Here is a 12826-nt window from a genome sequence, read left to right on the forward strand (position 1 = left end):
TACCATGTGTCTGTCGGGTTTTAAACACACCCTCTGTCAGTGTCATGTATAAATATCAATTCGATCATTTAACATATTTAGAACGTATGTGCATGTTGGTTCAGAATAACTGTTGTGTGACCTAAAAATGCCAAAAAATAACCAATTTTCAACACAAATAGAAGATAATATTATTAGTTATTCAGAAATTGAAATATCTGGGTGCTATGAATATATATGCTGTTTATTGTGTAAATGGGACTTATATTTAAGAAATGAATGCTTCTTTTGAGTAATTTTATTGAGGGGTAAATAGTTTTGACTGAAGCATGTTTGTATACAAAAATAAATAGATAGTACTTTGTAAATGCCTCAGCCAATCAAAATTACAGAATCCAATGTAACTGCAATGAGATTAGATTATAGCAAGCAATATATTTTATTAGTTCACATGCAAGACATGATGTTGAATGTATTTTTATAAGATAACTTTTCTATATTTTTTTTGGGGGGAAGCTGTCTTTTTTTGTTATTTTTTTACTTAGGTAATACTCAGAGATTTAGAGCCTTTGACTTATTTCAATAGAAAAAATATCTGCATTTCTAGTTGATGCATAAATCTCCTAAATTCGCAACACATATTGAGAGGAACAAATTGAAGACTATTCAGTCAGTGGGCCCTACTCTCTTTTGTAAACAGATATTTTCAAAAAGTTACATGTTTGTTTTGTTTAGATTTTTGTAACATTTTCTTTTTCTTTTAATAAAAAAAATCAAACGGCCTTAAGAAATTACAAAATGTGATTTTAAATTATTGCAATTATACCCCATTTTTCACAATAACAAAAACATTGCAATAATTATTGAATTAACAGTAGACACCATTAAGGTAACCTATGCAGTAAATCAGTGATAAAACAATGCATAGGTGTTAGTTGCTCAATTTTTAAAAACATGACAATGTGTATAACAGATGTTAACAATCTTACCTCATGTTAGACTGAAGAGTGTTAAAAAGGGCTTCATACCTTCACTTCATATCAGTCAGATTTGGGATTTAGAGACATATTTAGCAGTCTTACTCATGTTAGACTGAAGAATGGTGTCCTCTGGCTTCCTATCTACACTTTATATCAACCAGATTTGTGACTTTTATAATAGTCTAACCTGATGTCCCTAGGGAGTTGTCTACCAATTTCAAACATATACACTTTTACCTTAGACCTTATCTGACACCTGAGTATTCCAACATCCTGCTTTAACCAACATATTTTCATGGTCCCAAAATATACCTATACTTGCAGAATACACCTGAGTATTCCAACACGCTCAGCTTAATCCAAAAAATATATTACTGGTTCCCTAGTATTTGCAGTTTTACTTGTCGACTTGTCATTTTCTGTTACTTAATGTATTTAAATAAATTTGGACATTTTTCAAAAACTGAATTAACAGTCTAAATGAGTTATTTTTGTTCTGTATTATTTTTCTTACATAAATTTTTTTCTAAAACAGTACTGTAAATTCAGAAACTTTTGAGTGCATTTAGTATTGCAAATCATTGATAACTGGTAAAACCTGAGATCTAATTGATTGATTTCTTATCATGTACGGAGAAGGTCACTACAGAAATTATGAATGGGAGTTTATATTATTGCAAACCCGAAATCTTGGTCCTCAATGCTCTTCAACTTTGTACTTTATTTGGCCTTTTTAACTTTTTTGGATTCAAGGGTCACTGATGAGTTGTTTGTAGACAAAACGCGCGTCTGGCGAATATACAAAATTCAATTTTGTTATCTATGATGAGTTTGTTTACCTGATACTTTTTTTCATTTTTCGCATTTTTTACATCACTATATTAATTTCTGAGTTTACAGTTCAACCTAATGATTTTATGTTCTTCATATCATGATGTGTGGAAGAGCAAGAATGAATGTTACAAAGTCATGGTTGTTATATAATTCATAAGATATTTATATAATTTTATAATTTTAGAATAATTTTTAACTAGCTTATATTATTCATCATGTATATGAAATGAGGGTAAGATAATAAATATAATAATTGATGGATTTTTTCTTTTCTTATGATTTTGGGCAATGGCATGTACCAATTAATATTGTTACATGAAAACTTCTGATGATTTTAATACATTATTTTTTATGATTTTAATTTTGTACACTCGGTTAAATTCACTCCAAACAAAAGGGAAAACAAGGGTGGGGGAAGAGGGATTCAAAGAGCGCAATTAAAAACCACAAGTGACACAATCCCAGCCAAACAGAAAAAAAAAGCAATTAATGCACTAAAAACATAAGAAACACACTCCAAATAAGGGATTTATCCTGGATCAAATAATGAACTAAGCTTCTGTAAAAATTACAAGACATGTCATAAAGACAACTTTTCCTAATCTTTTGTTTGCGAACTGTCATATTCTGATCGAGGACCTCTAAAGGAAAATATCAGACATGCAGTTTATATTGCTCATTGTTGATCGTGTTTCATGTCCTGCCTTGGGTTATTTCGCATTTGTTGACCATTATTGAATATCTGTTTCACAGATGAATACGCCTATGATCCAATTGTCTTAATCACTATCTTTTCCTAGAATGTGACCAAACTTATAAGACTTATAACTGGGTTCATATTTACTTGATTAACACGATGGGTGCCCCATATGGAACATGGTCTGCTTACCTTTCCAAATGACATGGGATCACCAGCAGAATTAGTGCGGTTTGTGTTGCTCATGTAAAAAAGAAGATGTAGTATAATTGTAAATGAGACAACTGTCCACAAGAGACAAAATGACACAGAAGTTAATAACTATACGTCACCGTACAGACTTCACCAATCAGCAAAGTCTTCAGTTTTTGTTTTTAGCTCACCTGGCCCAAAAGGACAAGTGAGCTTTTCTCATCACTTAGCGTCCCTCGTCGTTGTCTGTCATCGTCATTAGCTTTTACAAAAATCTTCTCCAGCCAACCAACCAAGGTGGCCGCCATGGCAAAAATAGAACATAGAGGTAAAATGCAGTTTTTGGCTTATAACTCAAAAACCAAAGCCTTTAGAGCAAAACTGACAAGAAGGTAAAATTCTTTATCAGGTCAAGATCTATATGCCCTGAAAATTTCAGATGAATCAGACAACCTGTTGTTGGGTTGCTGCCCTTGAACTGGTAATTTCAAGGAAATATTTCTGTTTTTGGTTATTATCTTGAATATTATTATAGATAGAGATAAACTGTAAACAGCAATAATGTTCAGCAAAGTAAGATTTACAAAAAGGTCAACATGACCGAAATGGTCAGTTGACCCTTTTAGGAGTAATTGCCCTTTATAGCCAATTTTTAACCATTTTTCGTAAATCTTAGTAATCTTTTACAAAAATCTTCTCCTCTGAAACTACTGGTCAAAACTAAACCAAACTTGGCCACAATCATCATTGGAGTACTTAGTTTAACAAAATGTGTGGCGTGACCCCGCCAACCAACCAAGATGGCCGTCACGGCTAAAAATAGAACATAGGGGTAAAATGCAGTTTTTGGCTTATAACTCAAAAACCAAAGCATTTAGAGCAAATCTGACAAGTAGGTAAAATTCTTAATCAGGTCAAGATCTACATGTATCTGCCCTGAAATTTTCAGATGAATCAGACAACCCGTTGTTGGGTTGCTGCCCTTGAACTTGTATTTTTTAAGGAAATTTTGCTGTTTTTGGTTATTATCTTGAAAATTATTATAGTTTAGAGATAAATTGTAAACAGCAATAATGTTCAGCAAAGTAAGATTTACAAATAAGTCAACATGACCGAAATGGTCAGTTGACCCCTTTAGGAGTTATTGCCCATTCTTGTCATTTTTTAACCATTTTTCGTAAATCTTAGTAATCTTTTACAAAAATCTTCTCCTCTGAAACTACTGGTCCAAGTTAAACCAAACTTGGTCACAATTATCATTGGAGTATTTAGTTTAACAAAATGTGTGGCGTGACCCCGCCAACCAACCAAGATGGCCGTCACGGCTAAAAATAGAACATAGGGGTAAAATGCAGTTTTTGGCTTATAACTAAAAAAACAAAGCATTAAGAGCATATCTGACGATATTAAATTGTTTATCAGGTCTAAATCAGCTGCCCTGAAATTTTCAGATTGTTCAGACAACCCAAGCCCAGTACATGGCTAAGGACAGAGATAAGTGGAGGCAGTTTGTTGTGGCCTTATGTCCCACTGGGGATGATGATAAGTAAGTAAGTTAGTATACTTATTTTAGCTTTCGTTTTATTGCCATGGAATTAACAGTTTGTTTTAGTCTCCGTTATTACATTCGTTGATTTATGTTTTGATAATTAAAGTTAATTATTATACGTTTCGTTCTGAAGCGGTCATGATTATTTATTTTGTGTCCTTTTAAACAACGGACTGATTTAGCATAAAACTACAAACAAAAACCCAAAGCTATAAAATAAGTAAGGTCAATGGTATAACTGCACAGCATAGAATCAACGTAAAAATATCATTTGGAAAAGGGTTGACTCATTAGACTAGCAGTAAGCATATATTGGAAAGACCAACAACGACATATAACACAAAGAATCAATCTAAGATTCACGGTTTTTAGTTATAGGACGATGTGGTATGAGTGCCAATAAGACAACTCTCCATCCAAATAACAATTTGTAAAAGTAAACCATTATTGGTCAAGTACGATCTTCAACGGGAGCCCTGGTCCACATCGAACAAAAAGATACAAAGGGCCCCAAAATTACTAGTGTAAAACTATGCAAACGGGAAAACCAACTGAAAATTAGTTTAAAGACAATTCCTTCTTATAAATTCAGTTTCCGCAGATTTAATTCCCAAGTAGCACAAAACATTTTCAAAACATTTTGAAAAGGTTATTCAAATGTCTTCTCAAAATGTTATGACAAAAATGTTTTTGCGATGATATACAGATATTTTTTTCTTTATTCTAAAAACATTTATTTAAAATGTTTTCTTTAATTGTTTTAACAACAGCTTTAAAATGTCTATTAAAATGTTTACCCAATCTCTTATTTAGATATTTTGTTTTAATGTTTTATACATGTTTATAAGATGTTTAGATCCAACCTCTGATTAACATCATTAAAACATACAGGCAAAACATTTTTCAAAATGTTAAATCCTTATTTTATAGACATTATCTAAAACATTGTTAGCCCAATGTGTTAAAAACATTAGTTTTAGACATTCTTTCGACGTCTTTTCATTATATTTTATGAAAACATTGTATAAACGTTTATTGCTCAATGTTAAGAAAACATTTCTTTAAATCATTTTATAATTGATATGTTATAAACATTTAAAATAATGTTCTGTTAATATTAATGCATTATATTTTATGAAAACATTGTACAAACGTTAAATAATCAATATCAAGAAAACATTTCTATAAATCATTTTAAAATTGATATTTTAAAAACATTTCAAATAATGTTCTGTTAATATTGTTTCAAAATGTTTTAAAGAAATATCCAAGCGATATTTTACAAACAATTTGCATACACGTTGATGATAAAACAAAAACATAAAATTTAATCAAATGACAGAAATTTTAAAGATTTTTAAAATTGTTTTTGTCGGATACGGAGCATAATGCTTGTTATCCGGATTTACTGTTCCAGTGCAGTCAGCGGACAGCATTTACCGTACGACTGTTCCCAACGCCTCACAGACAAACGCCGAAGAAATTATGGAACCAGTTACCGGAAGTCTAATTTACCGCCTTTTTGACAAGACAAAGATTCAAAAGAAAATACGCTGAATAAAAGAATTATCTCTATAACGACCATATAACGCTGGTAAGAATAACAAAAAGCATACATTTGGGACCCATTTTATGATTGCTCATGATAATCATGATGATTCGATGAACATTTATCTAGAAATCGGAGAGGATACAGGATTACAAAAAAGGGGGAGCCCCTGCATGGCATTTTTACTTTTCACAACCATTTGAAGTAACACGTCTTTATAGTCTTTGCATTTTGTTTTTGGCTTCATATCCCTGAAACCAGCTCATGAAATAATAAAAGAGCGTTTTATAAACACAAATCAGTGGCTGATCCAGAATATTTCATAAGTGGGGGCCCACTGACTGACCTAAGAGAGGGCCCGCTCCAGTCACACTTCACTGATTCCCTATATAAGCAACCAAATTTTTTCCCAAGCCTCCCCCCCCCCCCCCTAAATCCGCCTCTGCAAATTGGTAAAGGAAGCCTTTGTTGTGCAACCCAAAACATAGTCCGAGATTACTCTGACGTCCGACGGCTGTTTAGCCAGACAAGCTGGGGCCGTGGGACGTCAGAGCTTGTCCCATAGTGGATATTTGCCCACCCAAAATAGATGCGCTACTTCCTCGCTTCTGGAGCCGACTGAGGGCCTTGGAATTATATAAATCGGGCATTCACCTCTTTAGTTTTCATTTATCTCTTCATTTATGTAAGTTTCACCTACCTGCCAAACCTTTAATTTTCTATATTTTAACATTTTTCACAGAGTTCAGTGGTTGTCGTTGGTTCAAGTCTCTCATATATTCTTTATAGCAGCTAAGCATACGGGATGGATAGTTCTCATTGTTAAAAGCCGTACTGTTGCTTACATCAACTTCAATTGAATTTGGATTGATAGCCGTCTCATTGTCATTCATACCACATTTGCCTATTTTCATATAATGAAAAAAAATCGATTCATAGAGTGCCAACAGGCAGACTAATGCAGTTTGTTTTTAGACTAGGATAGACACAATCTGGCGAATCGCAGTTGGTCCAATCTACATTTTGCAATGTATCAGTTTGCACAAATTACTCCTGATTCTTCATCCTCCTATCTCATTCCTTCCACCAAGGAATTTAATTACATACCGTATAGCGGGTTATTTTCGCGGGGTGTAAATTTTCGCTTATTTTCGCGGATAGAAGAAAATCGCCAAAATAAATTCCGCCAAATTAAAGGTGTACATGCAAAGGTATTAATAAAAGTTTTCATCCGCCAAAATAATAACCGCTAAAATATTTCGTATACCTTGTTCAATGAAAATCGCGAAATTTTACACCCGCGAAAATAACCCGCTATACGGTATATACACATAAATATCCATCATTTACACATTCTTTAAATCCTTTTAAAGAAGTAATATTACTATAAGTCCACATAAAAAAATATGTACATATATATATAAGAAGTCACAAGTATTTATATATCACTGTAATTTATAGATTTTCTTTGAATTTTCGGTAGTAATTTTGAAAACATCTTCAATGGGTTGTTGTAAAAGTTCAGATATTTTAAGTGCTACTGCATGAACGGAGTAAGGATTTCCAATGGTGTGAGAATGAAGTGGGATATATGGAGCATCTGATTCCAAAACTAAACGTGTAATGCCAAAAGTTTTCACAATTTCTACAATATTTGAGTATCGATCCTTCAAATAAATGGAGTTATGCCAAAAACAATGTTAGAGAACTGACTGACGGCTGCTGAGTACAGTTGAGTGGAACAGGTGAAACAATGCCAATGAATTAATTGGTCTGGTTTGCATATTTCAATTAGAATGGCCAAAACATGTTCATGTAGTGATGGTTTTCCTCTTGAGTGTATGACGATAGTTAAATTCAATGCTGCTGCCAAATAAAGTTGTTTTCTAAAATATGTAATTTGTCGGTCGAAATCTCTCCTTGAAGGGTTGGTAGAATCATCTAAACCAATCTCTCCCACTGCCACTGTTTTTGTTGATTTTAATAAATTGTGAAGATCAGTCCAATTATGTTCCAAAGATGAAATTGATGATGAGCTTATAATTTTAGGATGAATGCCAAAGGTGAATCTTAACCGGTGATCTTTCCTGAATTCGGTACGCTGTGAGGAGTTTGGCCACTGGTGTCAGATGTAAAAGTAACTGACACAAGTGGAAAATAGTCTTTTCAACGCGAAACGTGTCGTTTTGAAATTTTGATTTTCGCGGGTCAAAGGACTAGGGGCTATAAGGGCCATTTTTGGCCCCACCCCCAAATTTCATTTAATTGGTCATGTTGTAAGTCTATACCATAGACCTTCTGAAAATAATCAAATTTTGGGTCTAGCTCGTTTATTCTGTTGCCTAGCAACCACTAAAATGGCGGAGTTAAACTCATCAAATATGATTATTATACAGCTTTAATATATCTATATTTGAAATTGAACATGTTTAACATGTAGTGAACTTTACACTTGTACACTATTTAAATATTACATAATTAATTGCACATTTTTGCCGAATTCACTGTTGTTTCTCCCTAGCAACATATCTGTGCCCATGGCAACAGTGATTTTCTATTTACAAGATTTAATTTTGAATATATTAAAACAAAAAGGCAATTTAAGATGTAAATTGTAAAAAGAAACGAAGTCCAAGGTAAATATTAAGGGGGAAAGCAATATTGAAACACCAACAAACAAAACAAAACACCGGGTATTGCTGATATATACAGATTGTGCATCAGATGCTGGGTTGGGTCTCACTTATCAGCGACAAGAAGAATAATATAAGGACAAGACACATTTAGCGCTAAGAAATCTTAATATTGATTATCTTAAATAAATAGATACAGACACATGCATTAAAGGGTGTTTTCAAAAGTCAGTGTATTTCCATAACAGTAGTTATGTTTCCGGAAGGGATTGGGGTTGTAGGGGGCATTTCTATTTACACCTTTTTAAGCTTGAATAAGTGAAAAGTTAAGAAAACTATCAGATATATATGATATAACTTTTTTACCTACGCAATTTATGAAAAGGTATATATTTTTAAAATGTAAAACTGGGTAAGGTGACAAAACAGCTGCATCCCCTATCAATTAAGTATTGGAGTACACCCCCTCCCCCTCTAGACTTATGTACATTTGTAAAGGATTGTTAGGGTTGACTTTTCGAAATTCATCTTATTTTTATTATCTATTTCAGTCGTCCAGACTTATAACCGTATCATTCTATAGAATTACAAAACTGGAATATGCTACTATATCAAATAAATCTGTATTCTTAGATTTTTTCTATATTCATATTATTTGTTTTATTGTAGTTTTTGTCAATGTGACTAGTTTGCTTTTCACCTTCACTAATCGTAGTGTCGTATGACTTGGTCTTTGATCATCATGACAATATTCATTATATATTCGTCAAAATTATTGAAAACAAGAATGTTTCTTTAGTACATGGATGCCCAAATCGCAAGACTAACAATGGCCAGGAAATCCTAGGTTAGGACAGGCCCAAAAAATCAGCAGATTTAAACATGTTATTTTTGCGATCTCAAACCCCCTCTCCCTTTACCTCTAGACGAAGTAGAAAAAAATCAAACACACAATAAACACAGTAAAATTTACTTCAAAAAAAGTCTGATGTCAGATTCAACTACCTTGACCAAACACTTAAACCTGAAGCTAGACACAAGGATAATCGGACGAACAGACTGACATACACACGGACGAACAGACGCATAGACCAGAAAACATAATGCCCACAAATAGGGCTTAACAACAAAGCCGGGTTCATTTTAAAATGTACACTTCATTTTTACGCATGATTGTAAAACTATTCATAACATAACCTTTAAAAAGGTAACAGGCATGTAGTATGCTTACAGACTTCATGCTCTTGTTTCTATGCATGGAAAGGTCAATTATCCATATATATATACATTTGCAAATTTACAGATCTTACATTGTTAGGTTGATGTTTAGACGAGTTGTATATACATAATTTACACAGCCATGTATCACCATCACTGCTGGTTATACAATGGATTAATCTGTTGTAGAGTTGTCACAGGCTCAGGCGTACTTATATAATTGTATATACATGTTTATACGGATATATGGATAGTCTACCTTCATGACCTTATGCCGTTTCCGTTTTTTTACCATCAAATTTTATAGAACTTGTTCTATATGCACATTACCCACAAAGACACATCCAATTGGAATATAGGTAATGTCATTTTCGAAATAAATCTCGTGTTTCTCCCCAATTATGGAAATTTAAGTAAAATACCCCCCCCCCCTTTTCGTTACATAAATCATGGATCTGACCCTAATACCATAGAGAGAAGATTGCCCAATTCAAACAACAAATTTTGAATTTATAATTAGCAAAAACATCAGAAATGTAGATTTGGTTATATTGAAGGTCTATCTAAATTTCATAATTAAGTAAAATGTCCTCAAAGTTGTTATTGACTGCCTTACACATGAAGTTCATTGCTGTCGGATTTTTTAAAGAAATTTAACTAGATAAACTTAAGGAAATATAATTAGGAATACACTTTACATTCATAAACAAAAAAAATAAGTTTCTATAGGCATAAGAATGTATAAACTAAACTTTGTCAGATGAAAAGGTCCAATTTGGACGGCAAATTTCAGCTTTTTATTGCTCCTCTTGGCTATGAAAAATATAAAATAAACTATTGCACCAACCTTGCACCAAAAAGATTTTTTATCCGAAGTTTGATATGTATAAACTTGTCAAAATGTTAAAATTTCTAATTGGTGCAAGCATGGTGCGGTGGTCAAAATTTAGAAAAAACATCAAATTTTCGGTATTTTTGCTTATTTTCCCAATAATGACGTCATTTGCACCTACCATTGTGACGTTATTGAACCTTTTTTAGTTAAATAAAAACATTTTTTTTTAAATCATTTACTCATATTCTAATAATTTATGGAGAAAAATCTGCTCTGTTAGAATTTTTATTATCTTGTAAATCTGGGGCCATTTTAGGCCATTAAAGCCCCTACACATTCACGCATTATTTCCACACCATTACCAATAAAACTTCGAACCATTGAATTGAATATACTCACTTCACTTGAATAAAGGTGAAAACAAATAAAATATAAACGGTATGAACTGAATTTCAGTTTGTAACACGAAAGGGAGACAATTATAAAAACAAAAACCAGTTGTTACACCAAAAGGGAGACAATTATAAAAACAAACAAAAAGTTGTTACACGAAAAGAGACAATTGTAAAAACGAAACCAGTTTTTACACGAAAAGGGAGACAATTGTAAAAAACAAAACCTGTTATTACACGAAAAGGGAGACAATAATAAAAAGATTGAAATTGTCTTTTGGCAAATTTTTATTTAATCTGAGTCAGTAGTACTGGCCAATTATCAAAATTCAAAAATATATAATTATTGAGACAGTAGTGCTGTCCTAATGTTTGTTGTTTGTTTAATTTAAACTAATAAAAGATATTAGAAATAGACATAATTGAGCAATTTGCAGATACTATTACAGTGTGTATATTTTTCTTTGGGGTATATAATAAAAGTATACCACATATTATATTCAGTTTGCGTGATATACATGTTTGTAATTAAATATACATAATATTACAAAGCAAGAAAGATAATGGTTTGATGCTATATAGATATTCATAATAGTTATATTAGTCTAATTGTGTACATTGAATTAAAAAAAAAAAATACACACATACTTCATTTGTTGTACTTGGGTGTTATATTTATCTGTGTTGTGTTTTTTGGTGTTATTTTTGTTGTAATTGTCTTCATTCTCTCTCTATATATATATTTATGAATAATCATATTGATTAAAGTAAATTTTTTATTTTTGTATTTTTGATTGAGCATACTTGAGACAAAGTATAATAGCATTAGAAGATAAACTGAAATCTTAAAAAAAAAAAAAAAAAGGAAAAAAGAAAAAAGAAGTGAAACTAAATTACATGATCGTGTCAGCAGTGCTGGCCGTGTTAAAATTAATTGAGGTGTATTGAGTGAGTCAGCTGTGCTGGCTGTAATTAAAACATTTTTCTTTCTTTTTTTTCTGCCTATGTAAATATAGTTGTGTAATTGGTGAACAGTTGCAGTAAATATACAAATTAGTTATAATTATATTTAATATTGTCTTAAAAATTATTTAGTATAGAAGTAATTATTGTGTATTAAATAAAAGTGAAGATGTCGACAATTAACATCAATACTGCAACAAAAGAAGAGTTAATGGGAATTAGAGACATAGGGGAGGCCAGAGCCAATTTAATTATAAAAGCAAGACAAATTAAAGGCACCTTGACATTAGAAGATCTAAAGATGATAGAAGGTGTACCAAACACGATTTGGGACCCATTGATAAGGAATGGTACAGTTGAAGTTAGTCCAGAGGAAGAAACTCCAGAAAAGCAACCAACAGCACAAGGCGACACTTCTGCATTAATAGAACAGTATAAGACAAAGTTGTTAATTGCAGAACAAGACAAAGTTCATTCAAAAAGGGATTATACAAAACAACTTGAAGATTTAAAAGAAACTTTTGAAAAGCAACTATGGCGTAAGTCAGCAGAGATAGAGGAATGCCTTGCTGAACTCCAACAAACAAAAGATCATTTTCAAAGAGAAGTGGAGAAGGATCAACTGGAAAGGGAAAAAAAGTCAAAAAGAGTTGAGTTTTGAAAATACACAAATTAAACAGGAAATGAGTGAGTTACAACATCAGTATGAGAGTACGATGGCAGAAAAAGAAGCTGGTTTTTCAGAACAAATGGAGAGCATGCAACGGGAACGTCAATCATTAATGGATAAAGTCATGGAACAGGCTCAAGAGATGGATAAAGAAAGAGAAAGGAGCAAGGAGCAATATAAGCAGATGAAGCAAAGGGATGCAGAATATGGCAGGAAATTAACTGCATTAGAAGAGCAATTGCAGCATTTTAAAACATCACGACTTATTTCTGAAAAGCTAGCTCCAGGAGATATATTTAGGGGTAAAGTGACTGAGATGTCAGCTAGTTCCTGGT

Source organism: Mytilus trossulus, unplaced genomic scaffold (assembly GCF_036588685.1).
Source record: "Mytilus trossulus isolate FHL-02 unplaced genomic scaffold, PNRI_Mtr1.1.1.hap1 h1tg000210l__unscaffolded, whole genome shotgun sequence".
NCBI lineage: Eukaryota > Metazoa > Mollusca > Bivalvia > Mytilida > Mytilidae > Mytilus > Mytilus trossulus.